At 44.5% G+C, this 14,969-nt stretch overlaps 1 protein-coding gene and 1 long non-coding RNA gene across 2 annotated transcripts in view; one reads left to right on the top strand and one right to left on the bottom strand.

Moving 5' to 3' along the window:
- LOC311311029 (signal-induced proliferation-associated 1-like protein 2) overlaps positions 1 to 14,736 on the bottom strand; it is a 107,106-nt gene extending 92,370 nt beyond the window's left edge. The window contains exon 1 of the mRNA XM_084440643.1: positions 14,646 to 14,736. The gene's annotated coding sequence lies outside the window, so the exon portion shown is untranslated. The remainder of the gene's footprint in view (positions 1 to 14,645) is intronic.
- On the top strand, positions 9,496 to 10,608 carry LOC311311032. The gene is made up of 4 exons (XR_014630532.1): positions 9,496 to 9,549; positions 9,646 to 9,727; positions 9,973 to 10,044; positions 10,470 to 10,608. It is a non-coding gene; the product is annotated as an uncharacterized lncRNA (long non-coding RNA).
- Positions 14,737 to 14,969: the final 233 nt, after the last annotated feature.

Below are 14,969 nucleotides of genomic sequence, written 5' to 3'. Positions count from 1 at the left end.
AGGCTACACAAAGCTGCCGCTAGGTTTGACCTCTTTATATTCATTTTCTTTCATCTTATTTTTCACAAGGTAGCCTACTGTGACTGCCGTGTCTCCGCTCCCGTCACACCCGCGGTCTCACTGAATTCGCGTCATGCGTTTCTCTCGGGTATTACACATAATGAAAAACAGACCCGGGACCCGAGGTAATAGAATCGGATCCACCCGAACCCAATTGACCATAATAAAAGCGCGGAAATGTGGACCCGGACCCGTACGGGTCTCGGGTCCGGTTCAGGTCCTCTCGGATTTACCCGACCCGTGAAGACCTCTACTTGGCACTCAGCATTAAGGGTTGGATTGGGGCCCTGCGACATACCAGCGTCATGTCCTCGGGGTGTACTTGTACATCAAGCTGCCTCACACTAAGGAATAAGGGGATATGCTCCTGCCCTATGTCCTGAGAATCATTGGTTCTCAAGGCTACTTACAAAAAACGAATATCATCTGTAACAAACAAATGAGACCTCAAATGAACAAAAATAATAATAATAATAAAAAATAATAATAATAATGACAATAGATTTTCAGATAAAGCCCCCTTAACTGCAGGACAGTTAATTAAAAGCTTTATTCAAATGAGCGTTGCTCGGTCTTGTGTGTTTGTTACGAGGACTAAAGTAAACGGGGTGAATGAAGGAATCTGTCTGCAGCCGTCAAGATCCCACAGATGACTAAAACAAGACGCTCTGACGTGATCGGCTTTCACTGACCAGTCAAGACAAGTCTGTTCCTGCTCTCCTCAGTGGACAACAATAACACTGCTTTTGTTGCTTATTGCCTCAGGTACAACATGAAAATATTTGCAATACAGTTGAGATGAACCCTGAACTGAACACGTCTCATAACAGCGCCTTAGCCTTTGTTTGCTTTCTTCTAGGATTCACCTCCATGACAACAGCCACCGTTGCTTCATCAACCTTCGGGCAGGTGTTGAGTTGTGCATTGTGCTTCCCCTCATGAGCTGGTCAGGTGTGATTAGTCATTCTGTGGTTCCCCGGGTGGAAAAGGACTATCTGACAATTAGAGGCTTGTCAAGGGGTGCTTTCCTTCATGTTTCTATACCCTGCAGGTTTTGCTGACATCCGGAAAACACCCACAACCTCTGGGAAATTAACCGGTTTAATTAAACAGAAACATGCTTTGTTTTAAGCTGCGGTGCGCTGCTCTCTGTTAAATGTCAAGTTTAACAGTGAGCAACAGTTAGGAATTTCCTCACAGTTTCTGTCTGTTCTTCATATTACATCAATTTGGAAGAGAGTGTTAAAAAAAATCCCAAGGATGTTAGTAGCAACTGTCAGCTCTCTTTTACTAAAATTGCAAATATGAATGTCATTAAAACTTTTTTTTTTCATTTATCACACATCAGATGATACTACTTTGTGTGTCAGAGAATCCTATTTTTTACAGGCCTTAGTCCTAAATTATATTAGTAGTGTGTCTGCAAAAAACACACACAGCATTTGTCAAATCTAATTTGCAACGTGTCCACTTTGCAGTGCACTGGGAGGTCGCCTCAGAGAAGCCCGAGCCAAGCCACAGAAGAAGCCAAGCATGCTCAATCAGTCTACATTCATATAGTTTTGCATTGTTAAATATTAAACAGCTTGTCAACTGAGATTATTTTCAACCCAGAAAGGCAGGAATGCACGTATGGTTCTTCTGAATGGACGAAGACGCCAGCCTGTGAGAGCTTGGTCCTCAGTTCAGGCGGTTGTTAATCAGGAACACGCGTGTCTCTATGGACACACCAGTGGGGTGGAAGTGCAGGCTGTAGTGTCAGGTGTCGGGGCAGATGGCTGCATAGTTCAGGGAGGTCCTGCCAGAAACTAGAGCCACTCCATTGGGAGACTGCAGTGTTGAGTGGAGAGTGACTAGGAGACTAGTGTTAAGTAGAGAGTGGAGACTAGTGTTGGGTAGAGAGTGACTGCGAGACTAATGTTGAGTACAGAGTGACTGGGAGACTAGTGTTGGGTAGAGTGACTGGGAGACTGGTGTTGGGTAGAGAGTGACTGGGAGACTGTAGTGTTGGGTAGAGAGTGACTGGGAGACTGTAGTGTTGAGTAGAGAGTGACTGGGAGACTAGTGTTAAGTAGAGAGTGGAGACTAGTGTTGGGTAGAGAGTGACTGCGAGACTAATGTTGAGTACAGAGTGACTGGGAGACTAGTGTTGGGTAGAGTGACTGGGAGACTAGTGTTGGGTAGAAAGTGACTGGGAGACTGTAGTGTTGAGTAGAGAGTGACTAGGAGACTAGTGTTAAGTAGAGAGTGGAGACTAGTGTTGGGTAGAGAGTGACTGCGAGACTAATGTTGAGTACAGAGTGACTGGGAGACTAGTGTTGGGTAGAGTGACTGGGAGACTGGTGTTGGGTAGAGAGTGACTGGGAGACTGTAGTGTTGGGTAGAGAGTGACTGGGAGACTGTAGTGTTGAGTAGAGAGTGACTGGGAGACTAGTGTTAAGTAGAGAGTGGAGACTAGTGTTGGGTAGAGAGTGACTGCGAGACTAATGTTGGTTAGAGTGACTGGGAGACTAGTGTTGGGTAGAAAGTGACTGGGAGACTGTAGTGTTGAGTAGAGAGTGGCTGGGAGACTAGTGTTGGGTAGAGTGACTGGGAGACTAGTGTTGGGTAGAGAGTGACTGCGAGACTAATGTTGAGTACAGAGTGACTGGGAGACTAGTGTTGGGTAGAGTGACTGGGAGACTAGTGTTGGGTAGAGAGTGACTGGGAGACTAGACTTCACCCTCATTTTGTCTGTTCTCATGTCCTTTTTTCACTGGCGCTCAACACATTAGCTACCTAGTTAGGTAGTGCTACCTGTAAATACACAGGCCGCTACTGGAGGCAGTATCGCTTCGATTCTGCCGCAACTGTTAATTTAAGACCGAGAAGAAGAAAGTATCAACAAGGAGCAACGTGGTTGTCAACCAGAGCAGGAACCTGGTGCGAAATAGGTACCTAATGTTAAAGGAGTAGTAAAGGGAAAATGCATGCCTAGCCGTTTTAAGGTTACTTATGATCATATACAATGGTTCAGATCAAAATGTTGACAAAACTAGCACTTTTGAGAAAGTCTGATAATTGATCTACCACCGTTTTGGTCATACAATGGATGATGTGGGTGGGCAACTTGAAAAATCTTTCAAAAACATGTTAAACTCTCAATTTCAAAGACAAGAAGCTCACCTGAGCTTACTTTGTAGCTCAACGTGTCCTCTAAACAATTCAGTTTTTCAAATCTAGCACCGTTGTGTCGGTTTTATACTGAGTTGCTAATTTTGACGATAGCGCTGCGACTTGGAATCCTGGAGGGGGGCTGCGTTAACTCCCATTTCACCAACTCCTATGTGCAGGAACGTTGGTACCGTAATATGGAATTCTCATACAATGACGAGGCATCGCTATGCAATTTTTACAGGGCGACACTTCACATAATTCATAGTGATGATTTGTGGTCGTTTTTATATAACTAAATATGTACATATGCTGAAAAGATGTAGGTAGACTCTCTATGATAAGTAATTGTAGGAGAGTACAGTGCAGCACAGTGAATTATAGAAGGAATACTCTAGCATACCTTAGATATTTAATACATTTTTCTGTTTGTATCTTTCCCTATTTTTAGTCCAAGTAAACAAAAGCAGATTGTAGCACAGGTTATCTCAGTGCACAATAAATGATTAGGCTTCAATAAATATCATGATAAATATCAAATATCATGACTGAAAATAGTAAAAAGGAATAATTGATATTGCATTTAATGGTTAAAAGTTAAAAACATAATTCATGGATGGTGTAGATTGTAGATAAGATAACCAATTAAGTGAATTATTGAAGGAATACTCCATCTAGAGGCCGGAAGAAAGCAGAGATTCAAGGCATGACCGGAACAAATGACCGATCGTGACTAATCGAAAAAATAATCGTTAGATTAGTCGAATACCAAAATAATCATTTATCCCAGCCCTAGTAGAGAGTGACTGGGAGACTAGTGTTGAGTAGAGAGTGACAGAGACTGTAGTGTTGAGTCGCGAGTGACTGGGAGACTAGTGTTGAGTAGAGAGTGACTGGGAGACTAGTGTTGGGTAGAGAGTGACTGGGAGAGAACATTTCAGAGGATCCATAGATTCAAGGACTGGGAAACAGACACAGAACCTCTTCTTTATGTAGCTATAATAGATTTATCACACAGAACATCATCTTTACAGTATAGGCTATAGCTATAATAGATTTATCACACAGAACCTAATCTTTATGTACAGTAGGACCCCACTTATCCGAACCCAACGGGACCGAAGGTCGTTCGTATCTCTGAAATGTCCGGATGACTGAAACTTATGTTAAAATGCACCAAATTCAATAAGTGGTATACTTGTTTTATATAGACTCATAATAGACCAATAAATACCCTTAATTACTTGTGAAAATGCATCAAAATTGCAATCAAATAGCCAACTTAACTCATATAGCCTAGCCTATAATAGACCTACAGTAGCCTATAATAAAATAACCGAATTTCCACTTGAGTGCGTGCTTTGATCAAATACAGTACTTTATTCTCAAATGAGGCCTACGCTGCATCGATAGGCTACTGTATTCGCAGAACAAAATGGTATAGCCTAAAAACAACCCAACATTAGAACAATTAGAGCAAATGATATTCAAGAAATAAATGAAATGACAGACAAGTTGTCGTGTCTCCAAGTCAACCGATGTAGGCTAACGTGGGATGTAGGCTATTATTTAACAAATACAGTAGGTCTAGTAGGCTAATCTACATGCCCACAACACGTCTGTGTTCCTGAAGTCCATTAACTGGGAACGAAAAATGACTCGATGCTGCTTCAGGTTGCTGACGCGCTTTCTGGCTACCAAGGCATGCAGCTCTCGCGCAGCAGACTCGTTTGCGTTTTGCGCTCGACATTAGAGTAACAAAGAAATGAAACGTGACAGTAGGCTACAGCCTACAGGCAACATGTAGGTCTACATACAGTTCTATTTTTTTCACAGTAGGATACAGTACTGTAATGAAAATCCCACCAGTAACCAGATAGCAGGCAAAAAAGAAAACGTTTTTTAAGCCTGTCCGGTAGACCTGGAGGTTCGGATCTCTGAAGTTCGGATGAGTGGGGTCCTACTGTAGTTATAATAGATTTATCACACATAACCTCATCTTTATGTAGCTATAATAGATGTTTTACATAGAACCTCATATTTATGTAGCTGTACAGATTTATCCTGACATAAGAATAAATATGTCATATTTTGTCAAGATCCTCATATCAGTCATAGCTTTAAACAGTCATAGCTGTAGAGAGTTTATAGCTAACGCAATGACATGGTGACTCAACCACCACAGTCCTGGAGGTGTAGCCACCACCCAGGAGGTTCACTCTCTGCAAAGCATTTAAGTGGTTTATCTCCTAGCACTTAAAAGAAGTCTATCCACTTCATTGACCTTGTCACGATCTTGATCATTCACCTTCAACTTACTGTTCAATCGTCACTTGGACTTTTCCGTTGATGCGTACGCCTTATTTTGCAGAGCTCTCCGAACTGGTACTGAGTAGCCGTTCCTTCCGAGGTACAGTAGCCTTACTGATCTAGACGCTTGTGTTGGGAATATTCACAAACATCCCTTGGGAATAAACAGGAATTTATGGGAATTAACAGGAATAACTGGGAAACTGAATTTATTCCTGTTAATTCCCATGAATTTCCAATTTATTCCTATTAATTCCCATTCATTCCCATACATTTTTGGGGAAATTTGTGAATATTCACAGAATTTTGCAGCCCTAGTACTGAGTGATATTCCTTTGTACAGTAGCCTTGCTGATCTAGATGCTGTATTGCACTGACAGGGCTGCTCACACACCAGCCCAGTCTCTCCCACTCCCATAGCCTGCCCAGACAGCACTGTAGGCCCTGCCTGGCTGTACAGCTACTACTACTAAACTGAATGTGCAACTCAGGCCGTGTAATGCTGTCCACACTAGTCAAACCTGTTAATTTTTTATTCTTTGAGGGCTAGCCCCCGAGACCTGCTGTCTGTCTGTCTGTCTGAGAGAAGAAGGGTGCTAAGACCAGGCGACTCAAGCGAACGTCACCACAGCCAGTGGAGTGCCCTTGAGAGCAACCCCTCCCCCCCCCCCCCCAGCTGCCTGGCAACCACTCTTCAGGCGCCGTCAGTCTGCTGCTAACAGGAAGGAGCCGACCCTCCACCGATCTGCAACGTAACCCTTCATGGGTCGTCTTGGAGGCCGCCGTGGCACCAACCTTGCTTAGCACTTCTTGTCCGTGCAAAACATTCTGATGGATACACCTGAGGCCAGGCCAGATGCAGCAGGAGCACAAGAGGGACTTTTGAGCAAAGACCCTCCGGGGGGGCGAGACCCTGGCTATCACTGTCCCTCAGACAGATGGCCCAGGCCGATGACCCAGTCTGCAACCACACATTCCTCTGGCATTCCAGATCCCAGAGCCCATACTCAATCTCTCTCTCTGGCCATCTGAAGAGTATTGTCACACTTCATTACATTAGGCCTACATTACAGTCATTTAGCAGACGCTTTTATCCAAAGCAACTTACAATAATTGCGATTTTAATTTGAAAAAATTTTCAAGTCAGTGTATGACTACTCGCCAGAGTGCTCGCTTCTAAACAAGTAACTAAGAGCATAATCTAGTGCAAACTAAAAATATGATGAGGGAGGATCCTGGTAGTACTGTACTTCTTGAAGAGGTGAGTTTTGAGTTCAAAAGACAAGTGATTGAACACAGCCTTTCAAAGGCCAGTCAGCAGTCATGTGCACTCGACAGTTGGTTTGACGCACAGAAGCGCTTTTGCCTGCAGTCACGGCCTATTTCTTTCTGCTGTGCCACCTAAGATGTGTCCTTTAGCCCTCAGGAATCAGCATTAAGGATGTGTCCTTTAGCCCTCCAGAACCAATATTAAGGATGTGTCCTTTAGCCCTCCAGAACCAATATTAAGGATGTGTCCTTTAACCCTCCAGAACCAACAGTAAGGATGTGTCTTGGCTCTCCAGAACCAAGAGTAGGCCTAAGGATGTGCAAAGTTAAGGGGACTTGGTTGAAACCCACAATCTAGATATTTGGAGTGTCTGTGTAGACCATGTAGTCTAGGCTAAAGAGAGGCAAGGTAGGCCTAATAGCCAAAGATCTTGTTTAGACTGCAGACGTAGAGCATGTAGAAGTCCATTGCAGGAGCTTTTTTGTCTCTCGTGTTTTGAGAAAGGTGAAATACACAACCATGTACCACATGCAAATAACACACACGCACGCACACACACACACAAACGTGATCTCCCGCGCCATAAAATCATGCCGACGAACCACGCTTCAACTGTGTAATTACATAACCTGGGAATCAAGAGCTACCGTCTAGTTGGAATATGAAACCTGACCTGCCAGTGACAGATCCAACTAACGTAACGGAGGCTACCAAAGCACTAAGCTTACTGTAAGCAAGAGAGTTCTGAACGGGCACAGCCTGGAGCAAGAGCGGGAACGCAGATAAGAAAGGACCGGTACCGGCGGGTACCCTGACACGGTCCTGACTGGGTCTCCTTGGCGAGAGCGTCACACGGACACAAAGTAGTCTACACAACATGCTTGCTTTCCCGCCCCCTCTATTGGACAGCCTGGCTTGTCTCAGCTGTCTAGCATTCCAAGACCAGGGTCAGAAAACCGGGTTTAAACACAGTACGTAAAACTGACGGGACACATTGGTGTAATTGTGGTAACTTTGCGACGGTACCAGCAGCGGACCTAGCTGACACTTGCCTTTTCAGTCGCAAAATAACCAAAATAGCCGTCCTCAAGGACACTAAGGGAACGTAGCCGCCACTGCTGCTTAAATCCGTAACTACGATGTAATTAAATAACGTGACAATGTGGTTACATCACAGTCCCAATCTGACTTTATTGGAAATGTGTCACAGTGGGTCAGAACATTTGTAAATTACTTAGGTTTTAAAATAAATTTTGAAGTCATACAGTTACAGAATTGTAATAATGAGGAGAAATCCTGCATGTCTGTTTTGTGTGTAATTTCTCATTTACAGTTAATATTAACACTAAAGATTTGCAGTCTAGGCCTAATAAAAATAATGATAAAAAATATGCCTATGAATAAACTCCTAATTTTGCAACCTAAATGTGAGCAATGAACGCTGAGCAGTGAACGTAGAATGCAAGGCATTGCGCTACTTTCTTAGGTGACACAATTGAAGAACTAGACAAACAAGTTACACACTCTGTGCCAGTAGGTGGCTGTATGCACATTAAAGTTGTTTGCGATCCGCCACTAAACCCAGCGAAGAAGAAGACACACTTGGAAACTTCCGCTCCGTTTGAAACAGAAGCGATTGAGAAAGACCAACACGCTATGTCCCCGCGACAACACAGATCCTGTAAGTATCTCAATTTCAATGTATACATTAGTATGTATACATACATACTATGTATTTTGGTATCGTCCCAGATAAAACACCAACGTTATGTGCAAGCTACCCTTTTGTAATGATTATCTATATGCAGATGCTCTCTTTCCAATGTTAGCTAACTAGCTAGCCAGCTAACGTGATTAGCCTTTTTCTGTACATGGCTAGCTAAGTAGCCTACGTAAAATTACTCTCGCAATTATTGTTAAAACGTTCGCTTTTGTGTAATTGTAGCTTAAATTATAATGTTGGCTTGGCAACGTGAGAATATTTCAGTTGTGTACACTATAACTTTTATGAAGTGTTGTCCTGGGCCATTGTTTCCTTATTACGGGCAATGGTGGAGTCTTCTCAAGTCTAGCAGGCTCGCGCGAGCTCCTGCACGTTCGTACTGTTTCATCGCTTGGAATAAAATGCGATAATTAGCTTACTCATTGATTTCGCATCAACCCACGACACCGTTAGTATGTGTTTGTTTTTATGCATTCATTGTTACGAAGTTAACGTTAACAGAATACTAGAAGCCCCAACAACGGAGCAAGGCTAGCTAGCAGGATTTGTTATAGCAGCCATCTTGGCTTTTTTGGTTACAGCAGCCATCTTGGTTGTTTTGGGATGTGATTTCATGTTACTCTTAACTGTTGAAATGGTTGCTCATGCTGTCAAACGGGTAAAGAATTGTGTACTACGTTTTCACTCACATACAAATCCAAATTTTGCATAATAGGTACTCATGATGTGGACTAGTAATATAGTGTCTTGCAAAATCTATTTATTTATTGAGTGTGAAGGGTGGTAGACATGTTGCCCTGTTCCTCTAAACGTGTCAGAAATCACGTGGTCCTGTGGAGTGTTCATGTCAGCCAACGAGAGGGTCACCCACCCACTCTCTCTCTCTCTCCCTCTCTCCCCTCCCATGCTCTCAGTTGCCAACCTCCCAGTTCTTGTTTGAACTGAGCAAGAAGCAGGTGAGCGGGACAGGAAGAGGCGCTAAGACGGGGACAGGCGTGGCCAGGGGCAGTCCTGGGACAGCACCACAGGCTCTGTGAGTCATGTTCAGTTGAATGCCCTCATGAGTATTAACAGAAGAGCACCATATACATATGCACACATACACTCTAACATGTCGCTCTCTCCTCAGCTCAGCCCAATGGTCTCTGATGGTTCTGTCTGGCCAGCCCTTAGGTGGAGAAACACCTGATCATCAATATAGGCAGGCACACGTAAGTACAAATGCACATACGTTTCCATAGACGGGATAAACAAATGGGAATATTGATATTGAGTTAATGTTAGCGGTAGACATGTGAGATTCATAAGACGCATCACTGACGCCAGTGACGCCACAATATCAGGGAAATTGAGCAATTGCTTCCCTGTAGTGCAAACTTGCAAGATTCGCTCAGTTATTAACCCTTCTTGCCTTTTTTGTTGTTGGTTTTCTCTCTCCTCCTTCCTCTCTGTGCAGTTCTCCTGTGTGCTGAGCCGCTATCCCATGTATTTCCACTGCTGACAGGGTAGAGCTCAGCCCCATGCAGAAGTGAGTGATGAGGAGAGGGAAGATCATTTTCCCGTTTTTTTTCCCTCCAGTTTTAGGAACCGTCTCAAGAATGTGTTCCCCACTTTTATGCCTTTAAATCAGGGTTGGAGTATTCCAGGTGTGTGGCCATGGCCATGAACACCAGTAGAGGAGGGAACCAAGTGTCTCATTCTCTCTCCACAGTTGTGTGGTTGTAACCCCCCACTAGCTACATATTCATTCAATCTTTATTTAACCTCGTGAATCAATTGAGAGTAAGCTCTCATTTACAATGACGTATAATCACTCTATATTTGAACTTGTACTACAGGTGAGATAATCCTTTTTAATGGTCTCTCTCATTCGCTCTCCTAGCTGTGATGTTAGAGTTGTGCAAGACTTGGGTGTTCTCCTGCTCTGAGTGCCCATTCTCCTATACCTCCCAGATCTACCTCCACAAGCACATCAAGAGGAGCCATGACAACCTCTGTCTCTGCTGAGGAACACACAGAGCATTATGAAGTAGCCAGTGCCTTGGCGAAGGTGTTTGAGCAGCAGTCATCAATGGATTAACTCCCAAGACACAAGGAAGAGACAGCGCAACACACGCTATGACTCCAGTGACGAAGGTAATATAATAAAGTGCATTCAACAGTCCCAAAAGAGTACTACTTGAGTTGACTAATCTGAGCTAATTTACCTCTACTATATGTTCCAGTGCCCAGGCAGCCGGTCGGCAGAACTCAGACCAGACCAGCTATGCCAGGTGCCAGAGCCGGAAGGCCTGCTCTGCCAGTTATCAATGCAGGTATCCATGCATGTTTGTGTTGGTGAAATGTCTATGCATATTTGCACACTTACAGTTAACTCAGGACTTTCTGAAGACTCATGTACTCAGTTCACTAATTCTCACATCTCACTACTCGGCAGTAGATGTTCATCGCCCGGGTCCTTTGAGCCAAGGCGCTGTGAGCCCAGGCCCTTCAGCCCTTCAGACGTCCAGGCACGAGCAGCATGCATCAGCGATTAGCACCCCGGCCAGACCAGGTCAGGGTCTGACATGTCTCATGTCGAGTTGATTCTTCCCCTTATGCCAGAATCACTACGCCGCCAGCACCATAGTTTCCTGCTCATCCCTTTATCCTCTGGTTTTCAGGTAGTTCTCTGATGCCATCGCCTGTGAGACCAACAGCTCCAGCAGTGTTGCCATCAAGCTCTGCAGATGCTGGTATGCTGAATTTTGTGAACTACTTCATGCTGCATGTAGGGATATGAGAGACAGATATCAGAGACTGTCCGGCGAGTCTGCAGACAGCTATCGGGGAGCAGTACTGGATGACCTGCACCCTGCTAAAACGGAGGAGGAGCTGCTGGTCTTGGAGGAGCAGCTGAAGGACAAGGATCATCAAAGGAAGATGGTGAGTAACTTCAGGGCAGAACTTTGTTCCTTATTTTTGCAGGGAAGTGTTAAGGAAATGTAAAAGTAAATGATTGTCTTTATGTTTTGCAGACACGATATCTGAGTTCCATTGGCGGCAAAGATCTGCCAGATGTGGTCCGGCGGGTGCTGTCAGCCATTGCCATACACAGAGTGTGGTGTGTCTACAGCGTCCATGGGAAGAGGGGGATAGTTCATATTTTCGCAAAATAATACATTGTCTTTGCTTCATGCCATGTGCATTGAAACCATTCCCTTTTTGGTTAAAAGGTGCAGTTATGGCCTGTAAGCCAAGCACCACTGTGACGGAGGTGTCTGCCCAGCTGCAGGAGATGCTGAAACATGCCCCTGCTCGATGCAAAAAGGTATGTGATGTCAGGCAGTTAATTGTCTCGTATCCAGTGACATGGCACGCTTCCAATGAATGTATGCGACTTGCTTTTACAGCCATTTCATTATGTCCTTAGGCATCTGCTCCAGCCCAGCTGACCTCCCCAGCCCAGCCCCTGACCGCAGCTCCAGCCCTGACCACAGTGGAGTATTCAGATGAGGATGACCTCTTCTGCCCAGACCCTCGATTCAGATGTGGGTGACCCCCAGCCCGTCTCCCTAAACCTGCCTTTCCAGCCTGCCAGGATGGATGCCTTTTTTGTAAATTGTTTTTGTAAATTTTAACCTTTTTTTTGTGGGATACAACGGTCTGTTCCCGGTCTGCCTGCCACAGAATGCGCACTGTTTCATTTTTGTTTTTAGAACTTTTGCAATTGTCAGATAATGGGTTGCTAGCCAGAGCTTGTACATGCTTTTTTTTGCTTTTCTGGCTATGCGTAATGTGACAGACCGTAAACCTCATCCTTGTAAATATGTATACTTTTAATTTGTAATGTACTTTGTGTAATAAAATGTTCTAAACTGTTAATGGTGTTCAGTCTTATATTGGTTTGTATCATAATGCTTGCTGCTATATCCCCATATAGCATTAATTCATTTTTGTACTGGTAAATGCTAAATATAGCCAGTGGTACTGCAAATGCTAAATATAGCCAGTGGTACTGCAAATGCTAAATATAGCCAGTGGTCAGTAAGTGACCATATTTGCACCGTGCGAAAAAGACGTGCAGACCAAGTCATATAAATACCTGTTAATCTACTGTCAGCCAAGTGAGTTTATTACGGAAGTTCCTGCCCACGTTTTTTGCACGCGGCCGCACCATATTTGCACCGTGCGAAAAAGACGTGCAGACCAAGTCATATAAATACCTGTAAATCTAGTGTCAGCCAAGTGAGTTTATAACGGAGGTTCCTGCCCACGTGATCACGTGCGTTCTTTGCACGCGGCCGCAACTTCTGAATGACGTGTCGTTCTAACGTAGCGGCTACTAAACGGCAGATCTCGCGTTTCCGTAAATGGCGGCGCAGATGAATCGTCACCTATAGCGGCCGTATGTAGAACGTTTGCGCAACCTGCGTGTGTTAGTAGGGCGGCGGGCAGCACGGGCGGGTTCCAAAAATTGAACTGAAGTTCAATTTTTTTTTACTTTCTGCGGCGGATTCGCGCGGCAACCCATTGATCCCACGGCGAGATTGGGCTAACTGGGCGGCGCAAATTTTCTCGCAGAGCCTGGTGTGAACACAGCATGAGGCTGTGTTCACACTGGGCTCGATTTTTTCCGGCCGCGCGGGGAGTTTACATAGAAAGTCAATACAATTCGCGCGAACTGGGCGGCAGGCGGCACAAATCAGGCGAACCCGGCGGGGCGGCGGCCAGGATTCGCCGCGCAGCGACATTCGCAAAAGTTCAATTTTTTCCGGATTCGCGCGGCAACCCATTTGATCCTGCGGCGAGATTGTTGCGAACTGGGCGGCGAAAATTTTCTCGCCCGGTGTGAACACAGAAGGCGTGCCGCTGAGAGGGCCAATGCTGATAGGCACTTTTGATAAAAGAAGCTAATCTTCCCGAGCAAATCACCCGCTCGTCGTCTCTGGCGCTTAATTGGCATCACAGACTGGGCTAGGCTATTGATTTTAGACGTATGAGGAGGGTAGGCCTGCGGGTCAAACTGTTTGCCAGTATGGAGCAATCCGCTCATGTCTGCGACGGGGGGTGGGGGGCTATTTTGAGAGTAAGGACCGTTCCTCTATAGTAGCCTAAGGTTACCCTACTGCAGTAGGCTATATTTTATGACTAATACGTTCATGATCCAGCAGGACTGGAAACAGACAAAGTGGAATAGGCCTAACACTAAGCTAGAGATTGTAGTTGGAATAATAGTAATGCACTCGCTGCCTAAGATCTTGCGTCTTTTGCGATGGGGAAATCATACATTGTGTCTGTGCACATCCTTCACATTCAATGTCCCATTGCTTATGAAGCACACTGAATAAGTCTTCATTTAGTTTGACATCTGAACAGCGCCGTGGAGTTTGAAGTGTCGGCAATTCCTCCAATAGCCTGAAATCAAAAGCACCGCTCTGTACTGCAAAAATAACCAAGGATTAGCCGATCAGCCAACTGGTCTGATGAAGGTAACAGCTGGCCTGTCAGGGTTGCCACATAAGGTAAAAAGAAAACAAGACTAATTGTCAATACCAGTCTCTAATCCATAGACTATAGAATGCATTAGGTCTACATGTATTGGCACATAATGACCTCAAATATGCATTTGGCACTTTGAATGCTACTTTATAAAAAATGCAATTGTTTTGGTTTTGGCAAAATTAGTGGTAGGCTATAATGTAAGGAAACCTGTTCCCTTTTGCAGATGGGCTTTTTTGGTGAAAATTGTATCACTATTCGTCATCCTGCAGGTCAGTTTGGACGATGATCAACACAACGTGTTGCCTATTTGAAATCATGATCAGTTTGGATTGTGATCCATGCTTTCCTCGAAACACGCGCATGGACATCCTGCTCTCCCCTACTCTACTGAAAAGTTACTATAGCTTGGCTACACTGTAGCCAACATAGACGATATTTCATAGCTCAGATCACAAACATCTCTTTTTATACATTTGCCACGGAAATGCTGGAACTCGATACGTTCTAATAGCAAGTAACAGCGAGCTATGGAACCCGCTTTTTAAAGTTTTACACAACAATGGGAGATTTTACTTAGGCTAGTTTGTTCTTACGCTGCTTCTAAAACAAGACGATCTTTTGAAGTAGGCTATGGAGATCTCTTACCTCCAAATAGATCCACCTCCAATCCCACGGTATCCAAAACGATTAAACTTTCAGAATCCTAGTTGTAGAGACAACTGCCTGCAGTGTGCAAGACAGTCACTATTCTGAAAGCAAATAAACAAAGCCGTAGCCTATTCCAGCCGATGTACCAGTCTCAGTCTCTCCGTCTCTCTCTCTGTCTCTCTCTCTCTCCAGACACAAGGCCCGCCTCTTTCACCCGGTGATTGGTTTAAACAAACCTACGTCCTGACGTGGTCGTTCACTTGTTCCCTTCAATCACCTCTCGCTAACAGTAGGACACGAGACTTTAGGTAGGCCAAATTA

The sequence above is a fragment of the Borostomias antarcticus genome (genome assembly GCF_949987555.1).
Source record: "Borostomias antarcticus genome assembly, chromosome: 7".
In the NCBI taxonomy this organism is placed as follows: domain Eukaryota; kingdom Metazoa; phylum Chordata; class Actinopteri; order Stomiiformes; family Stomiidae; genus Borostomias; species Borostomias antarcticus.
This window is presented reverse-complemented; position numbering and strand designations above follow the sequence as displayed.